General features: G+C 53.5%; 1 protein-coding gene across 1 annotated transcript in view; it reads right to left on the bottom strand.

Annotated features, from left to right (window-relative positions):
• Positions 1-16,206, bottom strand: part of SLC6A6 (solute carrier family 6 member 6) — an 85,031-nt gene extending 68,825 nt beyond the window's left edge. The window contains exons 1-2 of the mRNA XM_038565537.1: positions 16,123-16,206; positions 2,976-3,013 (exon numbers count right to left, since the gene is read on the bottom strand). The gene's annotated coding sequence lies outside the window, so the exon portion shown is untranslated. The remainder of the gene's footprint in view (positions 1-2,975; positions 3,014-16,122) is intronic.
• Positions 16,207-17,641: the final 1,435 nt, after the last annotated feature.

Below are 17,641 nucleotides of genomic sequence, written 5' to 3'. Positions count from 1 at the left end.
AGGGTAGATCTGATTTCAGCAGAGGCAAATGAGGGGACTGAGCTAAGGGATCCTGCCAAGGGGGAGAAATTAGAACATGTACGGGGGTGCTCCATACGGATTTTGTTAGGCCTGTTGAGTGCTTCAGGGACAAAGGGACCCTTACCCCTGATACCATACATGCTTTCTAATCCTCCTGGGTGCTGCTATTGGTCCATCTTACAGGTGGGAAAGCCAAGGTTTTGAGTCCAGTGATTCTCCTCTCAAGGCCACAATGCTGGCATAGGACGGAGCCAGGGGTTCGAATCCAGAACTGCGTGATATTCCAGCTCCACGGACTTCCCACTGCCAGCAATCACAGTTTTGGCCAGTTCCTTAACAGCTCCAAGTCTGCAGAACAACCGTCAAACGCCCACCTCTCAATCACCTCCCTGCTGCGCGCCTTGAGGGGCTGTGAGTGTCTGTCATCTGGTTCCTCAGGTTCCTCAGACGGGAGCCTGGAGGCCTCTGTAAGAGGGCCACACACCTACACGCCTGGGAGTGCTCCCTAGAGACCACCGCCTTCCCTCCAAATCCTGCTGCCTGCCGTGTCACATGGCCCGGGAGCCCTTCCAGAAAGAATAAACCCAAAGGGCCATGTGGAGGAGGCGTCATACAGGCCTGAGAGCAAACCCACTTCTCAGCCTCTGCTGTGTCTCCTGTGAAATGGGCTCCCACCAACTGTGGGTGGATCAGCACACCTAGTAGGAGAGGCTTCTATCTGTTTATTGCCCGGAAAATCACCAGCCCAGCTGGGGGCTGGGAGCCTTGCACAAGACTCTTTATCTGGAAGCAGAACTCACTCAGTGCACTCCAGCTTTGCAGCAGCAGGCATCTCATTCCTGGTCTGCCCCAGGCTACTTATTAACGAGCACAAGGCCTTGGGAATGGGCTGGCCTAGGAGTCTGGTCCCAGCCTGGGGGGAGGAGAGAGCAGGGCTGGCACCAGGGTCAGAAGAGGTGGGGTTCAGATCCTTCCTACCTGGGTGACCTTGGGAGGAGGGAATTCACCTCCCCGTGCCTCAGTTTCCCCATCTGTACAATGGAGATACTATCAGTGTCTGACTTATAGGGCTATTTTGAGGACTGAGTCTCTAAAGTGCCTGGCGGTACCTGACACACAGTAAGCACTCAATAAATGTACCTGCCATTTTTACAAAAAGAACAGCAGCACCCACATCCTAAGACTCTTGTGGGCTAAAACGTGCTGCTGCTCTAGGTGCCATAACTAGCATGCTGTTAAAGAGTTTAATAAATGCTCATGATCACTCTTACTGACATTGGTGAGCAGTATGGTAATGACTCTGGAGGCTGACATGGACTAGGACATCTCCATGCCCACTCAGCAGCTAGCCAGGGAGGTGTCCTGAGCCACCAGGGATATGCCTGCCTGATGGCACAGCATAAAGAACAGGTCTCCATGGGGTCATGTGGCCTGGTGGGGGGGTTGTTGATGATTGGGTCAGGCCCACTATAGGCAGCAGAGGGCCAGGGTCTCAGGGCCTTTCTCCCAGTCCTGGCTTCTTAGGTGTCCCCACATCAGCCAAACTCCAAATCTGGACCAGTAAGAGCTGGGTCAAGGCACTACCTTCCCTCCTGGGAGAAATTTCTACCCAAGAAGCCAGGGTGGTTTGCACATTCTAGAGTAGAGTCTACTAGTGAGTCATGAAATCAACTTAAAGGGTCAGGACAATCCTTTTTTTTTTTTTGGACAATCATTTTTACAAAAGAGAACAGACTAGAACAGAGCCCTAAAGATGTTGAAGTTGCGGGTTTGTGAGACTGGTTTCACTTTCAAGTGTGTGTATGGGCGAACACACAGGGTATCCTGTCGTAAAATCTATTCCTTACTGAATGTCAGAACAAAAAAGACTTTCAAAGTAAAGATGTTTTAAACCAAGGTGAAGAAGTAATCTGCAGAAAACTCAGGTTCCTGCCCCATTTATAAAACACTGTGATCCTGAACCAATGGGGGGGGGGGTTAGCTTCTGTAAATATGAGACAGTCAGCAAAACGTCATTAACATTTGTAGATTAGATAACAAAATTGTGTCAATGTTAAATGTCCTGGGGTTGATAACTGCATGTGCTTATTTAAGAGAATGAATGGCCTTGCTCTTACGAAATACAGTCAAAGGATTAGGACTAAAGGGGCATCATGCCTGTAATTTACTCCCTAATGAGTCAGCAAAAAAAAAGTATTAATGTGACTATTTTGATAGCATACATACATATAGAGAGATGAAGCAAACGTAGCAAATGTTAACAATGGGAAAATCTAAGTGAAAGGTATACAAGAGTTCACTGTATTCTCCATTCCACTTTTCTGAAGGTTTTCAATTTTTTAAAAAGAAAAAGTTTAGGGGCACCAGGGTGGCTTAGTCAGTTGAGCGTCCAACTCTTGGTTTCTGCTGGGGTCAGGATCTCATGGGTGGTGGGGAGGGGCTCTGCACTCAGCAGGGAGTCTGCTTGTAGGTTCTCTCCCTCTGCCCCCTCCCCCCTCACGCATGCTCACTCTCTCTCAAATGAACAGGTCTTTAAAAAAGAAATAAGTAAAAAGTTTAATAATGAGACAATTGGGACAGTAGCCCCAAGTCCTGATAGGAGCATCCTATCAGTACTGGGAGCCAAGCATCTCACCCTTTTATGTGTGTCTGACCCCAATCCTCAGAATTAACTCAAGAAGCCCCCTATCACTGCTCGGTGGCAAAGCCAGGATGGGGTCCAGGCCAGACTCCAAAATCAGTGCTCAGCATTTGTAGGGTTGCCTCCCCTGCACAGTCAGGCATAGGTGGCCAACCGGGGCCATAAACCCAACACCCAGAGGTGACACATGGACAAGGTCCCAAAGCCCTGGGCATTCTGCTTCCTCCTCCTCAAGCCTGAAGGAGACACTGAGATCCTGGGCACCCCACACTGGTGAGACGGCAACACCATGGGGAGGTCAAATGCCACTTACGTTTTGGAGGCTCCTCAGCAAAAGTTGTTGTTCTGGACCTAATACAACGAGAGGAAGCAAAGAAGAAAAGATCTGGTCAGGTTGTGACTGTATGCAGGGCTTGGGATCTTCTACGTGTGACTGTCCAACTCACACACACTGGGAGAGGACAAGTCAACACCCAGTGGGGCCAGGGCTGGGAAAACCAGGGTGCACAGGCGCCCATGCACACATGCATGCTCACACACACACATGCAGACACAGACCCACGAGTTCACATACAGGTGCACCCACGCACACACATCCACACTTGCTCACATACCCAGCTCCTCAAACTGTCAGCAGCGAGGACTGCTGGCAGCCTATGCCGGGGACTGCAAACATAAGCCACTGCCATTGCCCTAGCCTGCCCCAGAAGCCTGCACTCCCAGGGGCACCATACCAGCCTGGTCACAGGCCCAAGTCTGTGAATGACTGTGTCCCTGTAAGCAAAGGGACACATCAAGACAAGACAGAGGGGCTGAGGGAGGCCTGGGGGCCCCAGACTCTTGGAGAATATGATAATTCATCGACTGGTTAAAGGCTCCAGGAATCACAGTGCCAAGGAAATCTGTTGAACTTCGCTGAGTCAAGCAGTTGCCAAATGTCATTGACCCCAGAAGGCTTTTTTTTTTTTTTTTTTTTTTTTTTTTTTTTTTAAAGTAGAACACCTCCTGTTCTTTGGCACTCGGTTTGGGAAAAAATGCAAGTCGAGGAAGATCACCTCTGCCCCTCTCATTCCACCAGCAGAGCTTTGCTGGAAGGCTCCCCTGGTTTCCTAGAATATAAAAATGCAGAAAACCAGGAAATGGTTTCTTATCAAATAAGATCACACATTTCAATGAACAGGTAAATGGATTAACAGTGCAGGGAACGGAGTAGCTGTGGGAGGGCAGAAAGAGGCCTGTAGGGTAGACAAGTGTTTCCTCAATGTACCTGAGGCCCTTCCTTGGACTCAGACACATGGCCTCAGCAAGTCTACAGAGCTCCCTCCCCCCAAATTAGACAAGCTCATTACTACATTAGGGCCCCCACATTCAACGGGCTCCTATAGGTGCCCAGTGTTCAAGGCACTGTGGGGTAGCAATATTCAGTCAGTAATTTCTTAAGGGGCACCTGGCTGGCTCAGTCAGTAGAACATGTGACTCTTGGTCTCAGGGTGGTAAGTTTGAGCCCCATGCTGGGTGGAGAGATTACTTAAATATATATATATATTTTTTATAAGATTTTATTTATTCATGAGAGACATAGAGAGAGAGGCACAGACACAGGCAGAGGGAAAAGCAGGCTCCATTCCATGCAGGGAGCCCAATGTGGGACTCAACCCCGGGTCCCCAGGACCCTCCAGGAGGGTGGCCAAAGGTGGCACCAAACCACTGAGCCACCTGGGCTGCCCCAAAATAAAATATATATATATATATATATTTAAAATTTATTGAGCCCCTACGATGTGCCAGGCACTGCTTCAGGTACTAGAACACAGCTGAGGTCCCTGCTCTACAACCCCACAACCCCACGGTAATGGCCAACATGTGACACAGATACCACAGAGGATTCATTTTCTGGGTGGACACATGGCATTGTAAAGGCTGGGGTGGGTTAGTAATGCCTGCAACAGGTGTAGGTGCTGTGGCAACGTGTAACTTGCTATCCTGGACTATACCATGGGAAGAGGGACAAAGAAAAAGATGAAGGTGGCATGTTTAATGCACAATTATAAGCATAATGTTAAGGGAACCAGGAAAAGGAGTATAATTCTATCTGGCCTGAGATCTAAGCAGTTGTGTGAGGGCAACCCAGCTCAAAGAGGAGGACAAGAATGGCACTAAGTCCCTGTGGATATAGCCTGCTGGCACCCATGCCACTTCTTCTGGGGGCAGCCTCACATCTCTTCCACCTGGAGACACATGCTTACCCACTCTCAGCCCATGGGGTCCTGGGTGGGCATGTGAGCCAGGCCTAGCCAACCAGAGGGGCTGTGACAATTGGCTCAAGGATAAGCACCTGACCAAGGCTGGACAATGAGAGGGAATGACAGGGGCTTGTGCAAAAAATATTGGAAAAAAAAAAGGCTCTTTCTAGACTGAGATGATTCTGCTGGGAGGGGAAGCATCCTATGCAGCTGAGAGTACCCCAAGGAAGATAAAACCAACACAGGAGCCCAGAAATGGAGAGAAAGAAACGGAGTCCCAATGACATAGCTCAGCACCTGGATCCAGCCATGCCTGAAGTATGCTGAAGTTCGGGATTTTCAGTTAAGAATCCGTAAATGTTTTTTTCCTTCTTTCTTCCCCTCTCTCTCTCCTTCTTTCCCTCCTTTCTTTTTTTAAAAAATAGTTTGAACAGGGGGATCCCTGGGTGGCTTGGCGGTTGGCGCCTGCCTTTGGCCCAGGGGATGATCCTGGAGACCTGGGATCGGGTCCCACATTGGGCTCCCTTCAGGGAGCCTGCTTCTCCCTCTCTCTGTGTCTCTCATGAACAGATAAATAAAATCTTTATAAATAAATAAATAAATAAATAAATAAATAAATAAATAAATAAATATAGTTTGAACTGATTTTTGCCACTTGCAACTCTAAGAATCCAGACCTATGCCTTGCCTCAGGTATGTTGTATAACTTTATGCATGCCCCTTTACCTGATGTTTAGGCCATCAGAAAACTGGGGAATAGAATGACCCCCTGCAGCCCTGGTACTCTCAGCCCTTAGCAAAGATTGGGACTGACCCTCCCTGATGACCTCTGGGCATTTGGCCGGAGATGGAGAAATCAGCCCTTCTCAAAGTTAAGCCTGGAGGGCTTCTTAAAACTTGGTAGGCCCCACTCCCAGGGCCTGAGTCAGCAGGTCTGGAGTGGGGCCCTGATTCTACATTCTAACAAGCTCCCAGGTGATGACCAGACCGCACATCCTGCGACCACAAGTCGAGAACCTAGATTCTAAATCTGTTCTACTCTTCCTGGGTGCTTGGGGCAGATGCCTGGTGCAAAAATAAAGCCCCAGCCAAGCACATCTCAGCAACCCTTGTCTTCAAGCAGATCCCCAGTTGCAAGGATGAACCTGTACTTGAACAACTAATGCACCAGCTCCCAGCTTCCACATATCCCACTGCCAATGTTTCCAGCTGGCCCTCCACCCTGGGATTCATCTAAAAAATGAGGTCGTAAGAGTGACAAGGCCCCACGCTGGTCTTCTAGGAGCTGTGAGCATCCCCCAACGGCTCCCCACACCAGGCGGCTGCCAGCAGCAAGTCCCACTTCAGACCTGATCCTGACACACTGCCTCAGGCTGCCCTGCTGTCAGCACCGCCTGGCTGGCCCTGGGCTCTCCCTGATTTACATCCGACTTGGCTGCCTTGAAATGCCTCCTGTGGCTTTTGGACCGTGGACACTGTTCAGTAGAAAACGGCTTCCCCACCAGCATCCTTTCCAAAGTGGCGCTGGCCCAGAGGGCCTGGCCTGGCCTGGCTCAGCCGCCTCCCAGCTGTGTGGCCTCAGGCAAGTTACGTGAGGTCTCTGGGGCTTCAGCTTTCGACATGCAAAATAGGAATAATGGTATCTCTTGTGATGGCCAGGGAGATGATGCTTTCCAGGCACCCAAGGGCTGTGATTTACCTCTTTTACTCAGAGTGTGGTTCCCAGACCAGCAGCATTGACAGAGCTTAGGGGGTGGTTAAAAATGCAGGATCTCAGAGCCCCGTTCAGTTCTCTCGCCTAGAAAAAGGCATCTGAACAAGCTCTCAGGTGACGTCTTGGGCTTAAGTCTGAGGAGCACTGGTATGTCATCATCATTGCTGTTGTTACCATATCCCAGGACCGAGCCAAGATGTGGCAACGACCCCTGAGCCTGGGAGAACTGCAAGCAGGGGTCAGAGGTAACTGAAAGGTTGGAGAGGGAAGAAAACCTCTCCTGTGCCTCTCAGCCTCCCAACTACCGAGGAGCCTCTCCACGGCTCAGGGGAGGCTGGCTGCATCCTGCAAAGAGACTTAGCAAACGGGTACTGATCACTGGACTTCACTCACAGGCTCAGCCAAGGTAACAAGATATACTGAAAACATTCCAGGTCTCAGATTTAGGGCTTCACTTTCGGGCAGGCAGTGTGGCTGCCTCTGATCCTCCCGCAGAAGGCTGAATCTTTAGCATTTCAAGGAGGCAAATTATCCTCTCTGCCTGGAGTCGTCCCCCCCCCCCGCCCCCAACTCACAGCAGCTTGACCACAGAGGGGCTGTGGGGGAAGGTGGGAAAGGTGGGGAAGGTGGGGGCCTGCTGTGGGGGTGCACTGCGAGCCCTACCTGGAGCCCTACCTGGAGTGGGGTGGGGGTTGCCTGGAGTTCCCCACTCCAGCCTGGAACTGCCCTGGTGAAAGCACTAAGGATTCCCACAGGAGGGTTATAAACATAAAGCCCGCCTCCATGAATCTGTCTCCTGTGCTGCGGCCAGCCCTGGTGAATGAACAGAGCAGAATGCTTCCACCTGCTAGAGATCCACTGTCAAGACGTTTCCATGCCTCCAGAGCCAGACCAGACCTAACTGAGGAAGCAGCCAGTTGGAGGCGGGAGGCACTGGGCATCATGCTGGAGAGCCCAAGGGGGACTGCCAAGTGGAATGGAAGGAAGTTCAGGGACACCGGACAATGACCAGATGCAGATACAAAAAACAAACAAACAAACAAAAATCCAGGGATGCCTGGGTGGCTCAGTGGTTGAGCATCTGCCTTCAGCTCAGGGTGTGATCCCAGAGTCCCCACATCGGGCTCCCTATAGGGAGCCTGCTTCTCCCTCTGCCTGTGTCTCTGCCTCTCTCTGTGCCTTTCATGAATAAATAAACAAAATCTTAAAAAAAAAATCCACATTGAAAAATACTGGCTTGAAGTATAAAACTCCATGTGGACAACACATGCCTGTCGTCCAGAGCTGTCCCTGGGAGACCATTTTGCAGCAACTGGTAGTGTTTTTTCGGGCCTGGGACTTGATCTTGCATCCAAACCCTCGTGCCCCATGCTGCTGCAATAATTCATTAAACTATTTCATGGTCAGCTCCATGAGGGTATTGGTCTGTCTGATTTTCCTGTCACATCCCTGAGGCCTAGAACCAAGACATACGGATGATGATGGATGAATAAAATTTCCAAGCCCAGACCCACTCAGATGTTTAAACTATAGGCTCTCATTTTAGAGCAGACGGAATCAGACAGCCTTTTGGGTGTGTGCTGAGCACCTACTGTGTGCCAGGCCCAATGCCGGACACTGGAGCCTCTATCCCTCCCCTGATGTGATCTCAACCAGGTGAAGAGATAAAAGGGAAGATCACAAAGATGTGAACTCTGCCCTACAGAGGCTCTGAGCAAGGTGAGATAATGTACACTTTGTCTCATCTGATCCTTTTTGAGTGCTTACTATGTGCCAGGCACAGTCACAGGGCTGAAGGAAAGCCTCATGAGTGGGCAACTTCAAGATGGCCCTGGAAGAGGGGAAAGAAGAAGAGAAGGGAGAGGAGCACCTGGCTGGCTCAGTCCGTAGAGCATGCAACTCTTGATCTCAAAGTTGTGAGTTCGAGCCCCACGTTGCCATGGAGCCTGCTTTAAAAAAAGAAGACGACAAAGGGAGGAAGGGCCTTGTGGACTGAGCGTGGGCAGAGGCAAGAGAGCCCGAAGCTTGTTTAAGAGCAGAAACCAGCCAAATCGTGAGGAGGTGGGGAGAAGTGGTAGCAGATGAGGGTAAACACTGGCCAGGAGCCAGATCCCCAGGCTCCAATGTCAGGCTAAGAAGTGTGAACTTGACTTCACAAAGCACTAGGGAGCCACCGGGAGCCTCGGAGCAGGACAGTGGCATGCCCACAGACCATACAGACAGGTGCCCGGAGGCACAGGGGCTGGCAGGGGGCCAGTTGTTTCAAGCTGTAGGGAAACCCACCCAGAGAGGAGATACCAAGCACCATCTTGGTGAGAGCGTGACTGTCCCTGAAATCATGGTCCCGTCTTCAGTGAAGCCTACGCAGCCATCACCCCAGGGGCCGGTCGGCAATGGGGCACGAGGGCAGAGCCCTCGGGACTGCCCCCTTCTGGTGCCCTGCACTCCTGGAGCAGGACTCCGCTGAAATCCACTACACGCGTCCACCGCTCACCCACCCCCCAGGGAACAGGCAACCTGGCCTGGGTTAGACTTTCTGCTGGAAAGGGCCGGTGGACCATGGCAGGGAGTGGCTTAGCACTTAGGAGCTGTGGGGAAGGGCAGGTCTCTCGGAACGCCCACCCTAGGGACCCCTCAGAGATGTGGCCCAAGCTTCTGCTTAATGGGGAGGCTAGGGAGGACCCAAGCCAGCAAAACCAGAACTCAGCTCTCCTGCCCTCCAGCCCTCTAGCAATTGCCTTGATTCTATTCCGCACCGTCGCCAGGAGCCAGAGGGGCCCGCAGGAGCCAGCGGTCCTGCCTTCCAGGAACCCCCACCCCGGCTTCTGCAGGGGTCTCCCGAGCAGCCGAACCCCAAGGGATCTTTTGGATGGGTGCATCTTTGTCCTCTCACTCCCCCTTCCCATCAGCTGGGATAAAATTTGGATCTGAATTGTGAACGTGATCATCAGGAGTTTGAGACAGAGGCTAAAACAGTGCCTTGGCATTTACCTGTTCAACAGAATCCCCGAGCGGAGGGTGAGTGGGGGAAGAACCGCAAGCTTGTGAACAATGGCCCCTTGATAGCTTATCGGCCTCGCTGGGACCTCGGTCTCTGATCCAGAAAGTGGACGGGCGGGAAGGCTTAACTCAAAGCTCCCGAAGTCTCCTCGCTCCCCGGCCAATGGACCACTCTCCCTCAGATCTTCCCCACGTTTTGCTGCCTGGACCACTGCCTGCCCTTGGCATAAGCCTCCTGGAATTGTTCATTAACCTCTTCCTGATAGAGATCTTCTCCCCTTCCGTGAGACTGAGCCACTTGAGCTCCAGGGCCGGTTTTTTTTTTACCGTCCCTCCCCTCCCAGCCTTGGCGCCCTGCCTGACACCCAGTAGGTGCTCAGGAAGCCTCTGCAGCGCCACCAGTGGGATCAGGACGGGCTCCGGTTCTACGTCGACCTCCCGTTTCCCACCGGTGTGAGCCTCAGCAGGGCACTTTGCTGAGGCTGCGTGAACTCATCCAGAAGATGGGGGTACAAACCCCAAGTCAGGCACACGGCTTATAAGCAGGAAGGGAGATAAGGCATCTCAGGTGCTCGATAAACATCAGCTCCTTCCCATCTCAGAATGCCGAATGGCCCCGGCCTGCTTCGTGGCCCACCTTCAGGGGAAGTTCAAAGTCGCCGGCTGGGAGCTTTGCATTCCCTGAGCTGGCGGCGCTGGCGGTGATTAAGGCAGGCCACACTAGGTCAGCGAGTCCCAAATGCAGACTCAGGATGGCCTGGGAGAGCCGTGTGTTCTGAGGAGGGGTGGCTCCACAATGGTCCGTTGTTTGAAGGCTGAGTGGCGGGACCAAGAACGGGATGATGCCATTTTCAATGACACCGAAACGAAACTCCAGCTAGCTTGCTGGACACATCCTCCTAAGTAGCCCCAGGTCAAAGAGGAAATCAAAACTGAAATGAATACTGATCTAGAAAGTAATAAAAGGGAAAATAAATGTCCACAGAGACAGCCGAGGGATACGGGTAAAGCTGTATGCAGAGGAAAATGTATATATAATCTTATGGGTCTTTATTGTCATTAAAGAAAGAGACAGACAAATTGACATACAGAGGAGGAGAGTGCACTTTTTTTTAATGATCTTTATGGATCACTTTTAGTTTATACAGTTTTGTATTGCTTGAGGTGTATTATTTTTGTAACTAAAACAATTCTTTGATAATTTCTCATAAAGTTAACGTCTACCGGGTGCCTGGCGGCTCAGTTGGTTAAGCATCTGCCTTTGGCTCAGGTCATGATCCCAGGCTCCCTGCTCAGCGGGGAGCCTGCTTCTCCCTCAACCTCCCCTTCCCCCAAATAAAATCTTTTTTTAAACAATTTTATGTTTGATTTTTAAAAGATTTTATTTATTTATTTATTTATTCATGAGAGACACAGAGAGAGAGAGAGGCAGACACAGGTAGAGGGAGAAGCAGGCTCCCTGTGAGGAGCCCGATGCAGGACTCGATCCCAGGACCCCAAGATCATGTCTTTAGCCAGAGGCAGACGCTCAACCACTGAGCCACCCAGGTGCCCTAAATAAATAAAATCTTAAAAAAAAAAATTGACAGCTATCTACCCTAGGACCCAGCAGTCCCAGTCTGAGAGAAATGGACAATAATAAGCCCACTAAAAGACTTGCACAGGAATGTTCATACCAGCTTTATTCATCAACACTCCAAACTGGAAACACCCCAACGTCCATCAACAGGCGAATGGATAAAGATGGGTAAATCCATACAATGGAATACTATTCAGCAATAAAAGGAATCACCTCCTGATACACTCCATAGCATGGATGGATCTCAAAAACATCAAGTGGAAAGAAGCCAGACACAAAAGAGCATAGACTAGACAAGTCCATTTATATGAAGTTTTAGGCTTGGCAAAACTAATTTATGGTGACAAAAATCAGAAACTTGTCACTTATGGGAGGGGAAGGGCATGAGACAACTAATTTTCTAGGGGAGCTGGAAATATCCTCTATCTTAATCCGAATGGTAGTTACACAGATGTACAAATCTGTCAAAATTCATCAAACTGTAACAGAATCTTTGCATTTCACTGCATGTAAATCGTATCTCCATTTAAAAATATTCTTTTTAGGGGCACCTGGGTGGCTCAGTGGTTGAGCGTCTACCTTCAGCTCAAGGCATCATCCCAGGGTCCTGGGATCGAGTTCTGCATCAGGCTCCCTGCAGGTAGCCTGCTTCTCCCTCTGCCTGTGTCTCTGCCTCTCTCTCTCTGTCTCTCAGGAATAAATAAATAAAATCTGGGCAGCCCGGGTGGCTCAGCGGTTTAGCGCCGCCTTCAGCCCAGGGTGTCATCCTGGAGACCCAAGATCAAGTCCCACATCAGGTTCCCTGCATGGAGCCTGCTTCTCTCTCTGCCTGTGTCTCTGTTTCTGTCTCTGTCTCTCTCTGTGTGTGTGTCTCTCATAAATAAATAAAATCTTTAAAAAAAATAAAAAATAAATAAATAAAATCTTTTTTTTTAATCACATGATGAAATTTAAAATACAGATTCCAGGCTCCACCCCATGGGGGATTGATTCAGTGTGTCCATGCTGGACCTGGGGACCTGAATTTGTAAAAAGTAACTCAGGTCATTCTATGCCTGATTAGAGTTACTGCTGCCCAACCCCTGTCCCCTATACTCCCCTTCCCTTTTATTGTTTTGGGTGATTTGCTGTTTGTACATTGGTTTTTATAAGGGAGTTGGTTGACTCAGAGCTTTAGAAACCATTTTATTGCAATTCCCAGCAACTTCCATTCCCTCTGGCTTCTCTTGGCCACCCATAACCTGCCCCTCAGCTCAGGTTTCCAAATGAAACCTCTGACCAGGTGAGGTTAGAGGGGAAACCCCAAAGCCCCTGTCCAGGGCAGACATAATTCACCCTAAAGACTCCTGGGCTTCATGCTCCCAGGGAGCTCAGAGCCAGTAAGTTAATGGCCTGTGTACCTATTAAACAGCATGTCTGGGCCTTTACCCTGTGTTTACAAAAAGAGCTCCAGGCAAGATTCAGTGGCATGGAAAATGCTTTGTGCCCTGACCAGCAGTGGCCTGGCCACCTTCGGTTTCCTGGACCCCAGCCTAGTACCTTGCCCACCATCGGGGGTCTTCTGGGCTCCTAGGTTTAACTGGCGTCTCCCACTGCTGCCCCCAAACCCAGTCTGATGCTGTTTCTATCACTGCTGCCCTCCGAATAAAGCTCAAGCCGGTTTACCCAATGCCTAGGCCCTCCTACCACCCGGCTCCTGTTTTCTCCAGCAGGAACCCTGCAAGACTTTATCTACAAACAACCTTGGCTATTTCATGTCACTGTGCCTTTGCACCTGCTATACCCCCTGCCCAGAATGCCAGCCCATACTGTTCCTCCAGTCACAGAAGATGCCAGCTTTGACATCGCCTCCTCTAAGAAGCTGAAGTGCCTACAACCCTGCCATCGGTGCACACTCAGTCACCCGAGTCCTCACGGCACGCCTTGGAGGGCATGGTCACTGTCCTATCTCCCTCTGCACTTTGAGCACCTCGAAAGCCAATACTCTATCCCCAGTTCAGTGCCAGGCCAGAACTGACCTTAAGCAAGGTTTATTAAACAGCTAGATAAGGCATATTTAAAAAGACCTCACTTTCACATTTGAAGGCCACCCTGGGCATTTCCACAGTTCCTCCCCAGAACCCATAAATTCAAACCAACACCTGTGCCAAGTTGGCCAACACAGAGGAGTGAGATGGAGCCCCAAAGAATCTGACGCTTGCTTATGACCTCCTGCACCTGCCAAGGTGACCCTGGGCTTCCAAAGCCAGCCCTCCTCCTGCCCAGACCCCCTCCAGCTGAGGCTAAGCTAGATTCTGGGCCCTCCTTGTAATTTATTTGTCAGCTCTTTCCTATATACAGGAACGTGTTCAATGTCTCACAAGCATCTAATCATTTTGGGACCTTTGGAAGGACTTTCAGTGAAGTACGGCTCCCAAGTCCTCTGACAGGTTGACAGTCAAACCCCCAAAGTGAGGTGTTAAAAAAATACCACCCCCAGAGCCCAAACTCCCTCCTGGGGACCGACACTTGTGTAGGAAGAGTGGCAGGGCTCCCCCAGAAGGCACATGGAAGGGAAAATGAATAATGAGGGGCAGAACCGAGGTGTCAGTGGGTCCCAGGCACTCATCCTCCAACCCTGAGGATGGGAGGGGGTCTCTGTCCCTCATTTTCCCCAGGTTTCGACTGAGGTCCAAGTTCAAATCCTCAGCACATCATTGACTAAAGGTCCATGGGGCCCAAACACACAGCTGGCCAAAAGAAGACCTTTGAGGCCCGCTCCTGCCACTGCCCAATCAAGGCAAAGTCCCCTAGGCAGCTCTCAGTTTGCCCATCTCTAAAATGGGCACTTCCCACTCAGGCCTCCTGACTCTGCAAAGCTGCTGTGACCCCATCGCTGCAGGTGGAGAGGGGAGGAACCGGGCAGAGGAGACCCACTGCAGCTGCATCCTGGGCCAGCATGACGGTATCCCCAAAGGACAAAAGCTCAGGAGTGCACCTTGGCCCTGCCATATACCAGTGACCTGGGACCTCGTGACACTCTCTAATCGGCAGCTACGAAGCCGAGCCCGGCTTTACAGCTTACCACAGGCTTATTCATCCTCATCTCCCTCAATCCCCTCAAGGACACAGTGAGGCCGGCACTGGCGTCCTTGCTGCCCAGACAGCCAAGCTGAGGTCCCAAGAGGCCAAGAGAATCACCCAAGGTCACCTACTGAGTAACTGAGGCACGGTAACTGATCTGAGCTCTCTGGGGACACGCTCCTACCTTTTGGTCCCCGCTGACCCCATAACCAGTCTACTTCACCCATTCTACAGATGAGGAAACTGAGCCCAACCCCCTCCAAAAGCTGCACAGGGTCAACGAGGGGCTGAGCCAGGCCTAGGACCTCTGGTTATTCTGCCAATCCCACCCCGTGGCGGGTTCTGAGCCAGGGCGCTCCGGCACGGACATCCCTCTAATCCCCCTACACCATCCTGATTAAATTCCTTCCCCTACTCCACCCCCACACCTTCTCATGCCCACCCCACACTCTCAGGATGACTCCCTGGTCGAGAGTGAGGCAGGCGGTTGCTAAGCAGTCACCCGCTCTTTCTCACAAAAATAAACTCCTTCTGGCTGGGAGACTCTGGATGAGCTCCCCTCCCTTCTAGCCAAGAAAAAAAAATTAAAAAGAAATTTTAAAAAGATCTCCTCCATGACATTTATTTGAATGCCAGCAGTGCCAAAGCGTGGGCCAATTTACCAAAGTCCAAATGGAGCCAGCCACGCGCCGCTAAACCTCAGCCCAAAGACCCTCCGTTCAAGTGTCGGGGCAGTTACTGAGCTGATTTATTTCTCCAGGCAGGAAATGGGGGCCCGGGCTACCTCCCAAGGCTTTGAGGCTGGTCCTAGGGGACGCCAGAATCTGGCAGGGGCCAGGCAGTGACCAAAATAGCCAGGCTGGTGGCCCTGCCCGGCACACACCTCCCTCTGAATGTGGGGGGCTGGGGGTGGCCCACAGGTCCCCCCCTTCCAGTTCAGGCTGAAGCTCTGGGGCCGCTGGAGAAGGTCCCTGAGATTCTCTGTCTGGCTTCCCTGGTGGGAGGGGGACGAGAACCTCTTGCTCAAAAGAGGAACCCTGCAAAGGAAGGAGAGAAGGCAAGAGGAGGATGTGTCCCTGCCTGCTGCCCACTTGGCCCCCAGCTATCCCTCGGGGCCTGTGTCCTGCCACTCAAGGCGGCTGGACGTTGGCACTGCCACCTGCACGCCACACACGGGCAGCTCCCTTGGAGCCTTGCCCCCTGTCACCCCTCTCGACTCAGTGCCTGCCCTGGAGAATCAGCTCTGGCTGTCTGGCCCTCTAGGCACCAGGGACACTCCCTCAGGTGCCGCGGAGGACACACAAGCGCCTGCAACCAGGAGCCCAGAGACACGGCCACAGTCTGGGACACACACGTGCACTGCCAGGTACCCGGAGACACGGCCACATACAGACAGGTTCGCAGCAGACACACGCCGGGACACGCGAGCGCACACACCCTAGGGCACACGGCCACGGCCGCACTCAGGTATCGCAGACACCCCAGGACAGACACACAGACACGCGCGCCCCGGGACGCGGCGTACAGAGGCATACACTGGGGCGCCCAGGGCACGCTGCTGGAGAGCTGCAGAAACAGCCCCCTCGGCCACACAGACACACGCGGGGACACGGAGATACGTGCAGGCACCCGGCGAGACACAGGCGCCGACACGCACACGCACACGCACACGCACACCTGCCGCCTGCACGGGAAGCCCGAGCCCTTTCGCCGGGCAAACAATAAGAGCCGCGCGGCGGGGCTGAGCCGGCGGCCCCCGTCCCTCCCCCGGCGGCGAGAGGGCGCCTGCACGGGGGCTCCCGGGGGGGGGCCGGGGCTGCCCGGGGCGCGGGGCGCGGGAGGGGCCCCGTCCCTCGGGTACCTGGGGCGGCCGCGGCGCCGCGCTCGGCTGCGCTCGGCTGCGCTCGGTTCCGCCGGCCGGGGCTGCCCTCCCGCTCGCTCTCGGGCCGGCGGGCTCCGCGCTCGTCGCTCGTCCGCGTGGCCGGGGCTCGGCGCTCGGGGCTCGCGGCGCTCGGGGCTCGGAGCCGGGGAGCCAGCGGGGCTGCGGCGGGGCCCGGGGGTCGGCGCTGGCGGCGGCGCGGAGGAAGCGGTAACGTGTACGCGGCTCCTTCCTGACCTCGCGTGTCTGTTGTCTGAGCGGGCTGCTCTCAGCATCACCCATCCTGCTGGGTGGAAAAATACCAGCTCGGCCGGGCCGGGGGCGGGGCGGGGCGGGCCGGGGGCGGGGCCGAGCGCCCAGCCCCGCCCCGCACGCGGACACACACACACACACACACACACACGCACGCACGCGCGCGCACGCACGCGCACACCACACGCGCGCGCGCACCGGCTCGGACAAAGGGCCCGGGCCCGCCGAGGCGCGCACACCCTCGTGCTGCACGGCGGACCGCCTCCCCGCCCGAGCGCACCGTGCGAGGAAGCCCAGGCTTGCGCCCAGCGGTGCCGCCTCCCCCCGCCTCCCCCCGCCTCCCCCCGCCTCCGGGTGAAGAGCCCCGGCCCCGGCCCCCCCCGCCCCCCGCCCCGACCTGGCCCGCCGGGGGGCCTACGGCCGGGCGAGTGGCGAGTCCAAACCACTCCCCTGCCTCCCCGGGGGCGGGCGACCCGGTTCTCAGAACCTCGGCTTGCTCCTCCGAAAAATGGGCACAGCAGCCCCGCCCCCGCTGCCTCACCGGAATGTGATGTGAAGCGGTCACCCGACAGCTCCCGGATTCTTGGCTTTGTCCCCGCTGGGTCACCTCGGGGAGTGACTGAGGCTCTCTGTGCCTCAGTGTCCTCATCCGTAAAATGGAAATAAATGCAACAGAACCTGTGTCCTCTGGCCCCTGTGAAGATCCGAGGTTAACGGTGCAAAAAGCTCAGAACAGCTCCGGGCACTTAGAAAGTGCCAAGCTGTCCTCACCGTGACTATTTTTAAATGAAAATGGGGAATGTGCCATTATTCTTGTCCTTATTTGCGGGAGCGGCTCCTCTGAGACCATTTTCCACACGCGCGCCCTACCTGGGCCTGAGGAGCAGTGCTGTGTGACCTCCAGCTACGCCTGTCCCCTAAGAACTCTCCAGTTTCTCCTCTCACCCCCTCGCGCTCTGCACCTGGAAGGCTGTGTGGAGAAGCCTGGCTCGTTCCAGCTTTTAGACTGAGGATAAAAGAAGACACGCAGGCTCCACAGAGAGGCCTCCCCTGCATCACCCCTGGCCCAGCCTGGACCCGCTGCCTGGAGGAGCTTCGTAGCACCCCCTTCCCGGATCGGCCCCCAGGGAGGACTAAGGACGCTGAGCAGCAGGGCGGGAGACATGACATTTATTCTCTGCCTGGTTTCCTCATTGAGGCCCCCTGCCCTCTGCTACCCTCACCCAGCGGCCCCTTCCTCCAGGAGGCA

Source organism: Canis lupus, chromosome 20 (assembly GCF_011100685.1).
Source record: "Canis lupus familiaris isolate Mischka breed German Shepherd chromosome 20, alternate assembly UU_Cfam_GSD_1.0, whole genome shotgun sequence".
Lineage (NCBI taxonomy): Eukaryota > Metazoa > Chordata > Mammalia > Carnivora > Canidae > Canis > Canis lupus.
Note: the sequence above shows the minus strand (reverse complement) of the source record. Positions and strands in the feature narration are given on the sequence as shown.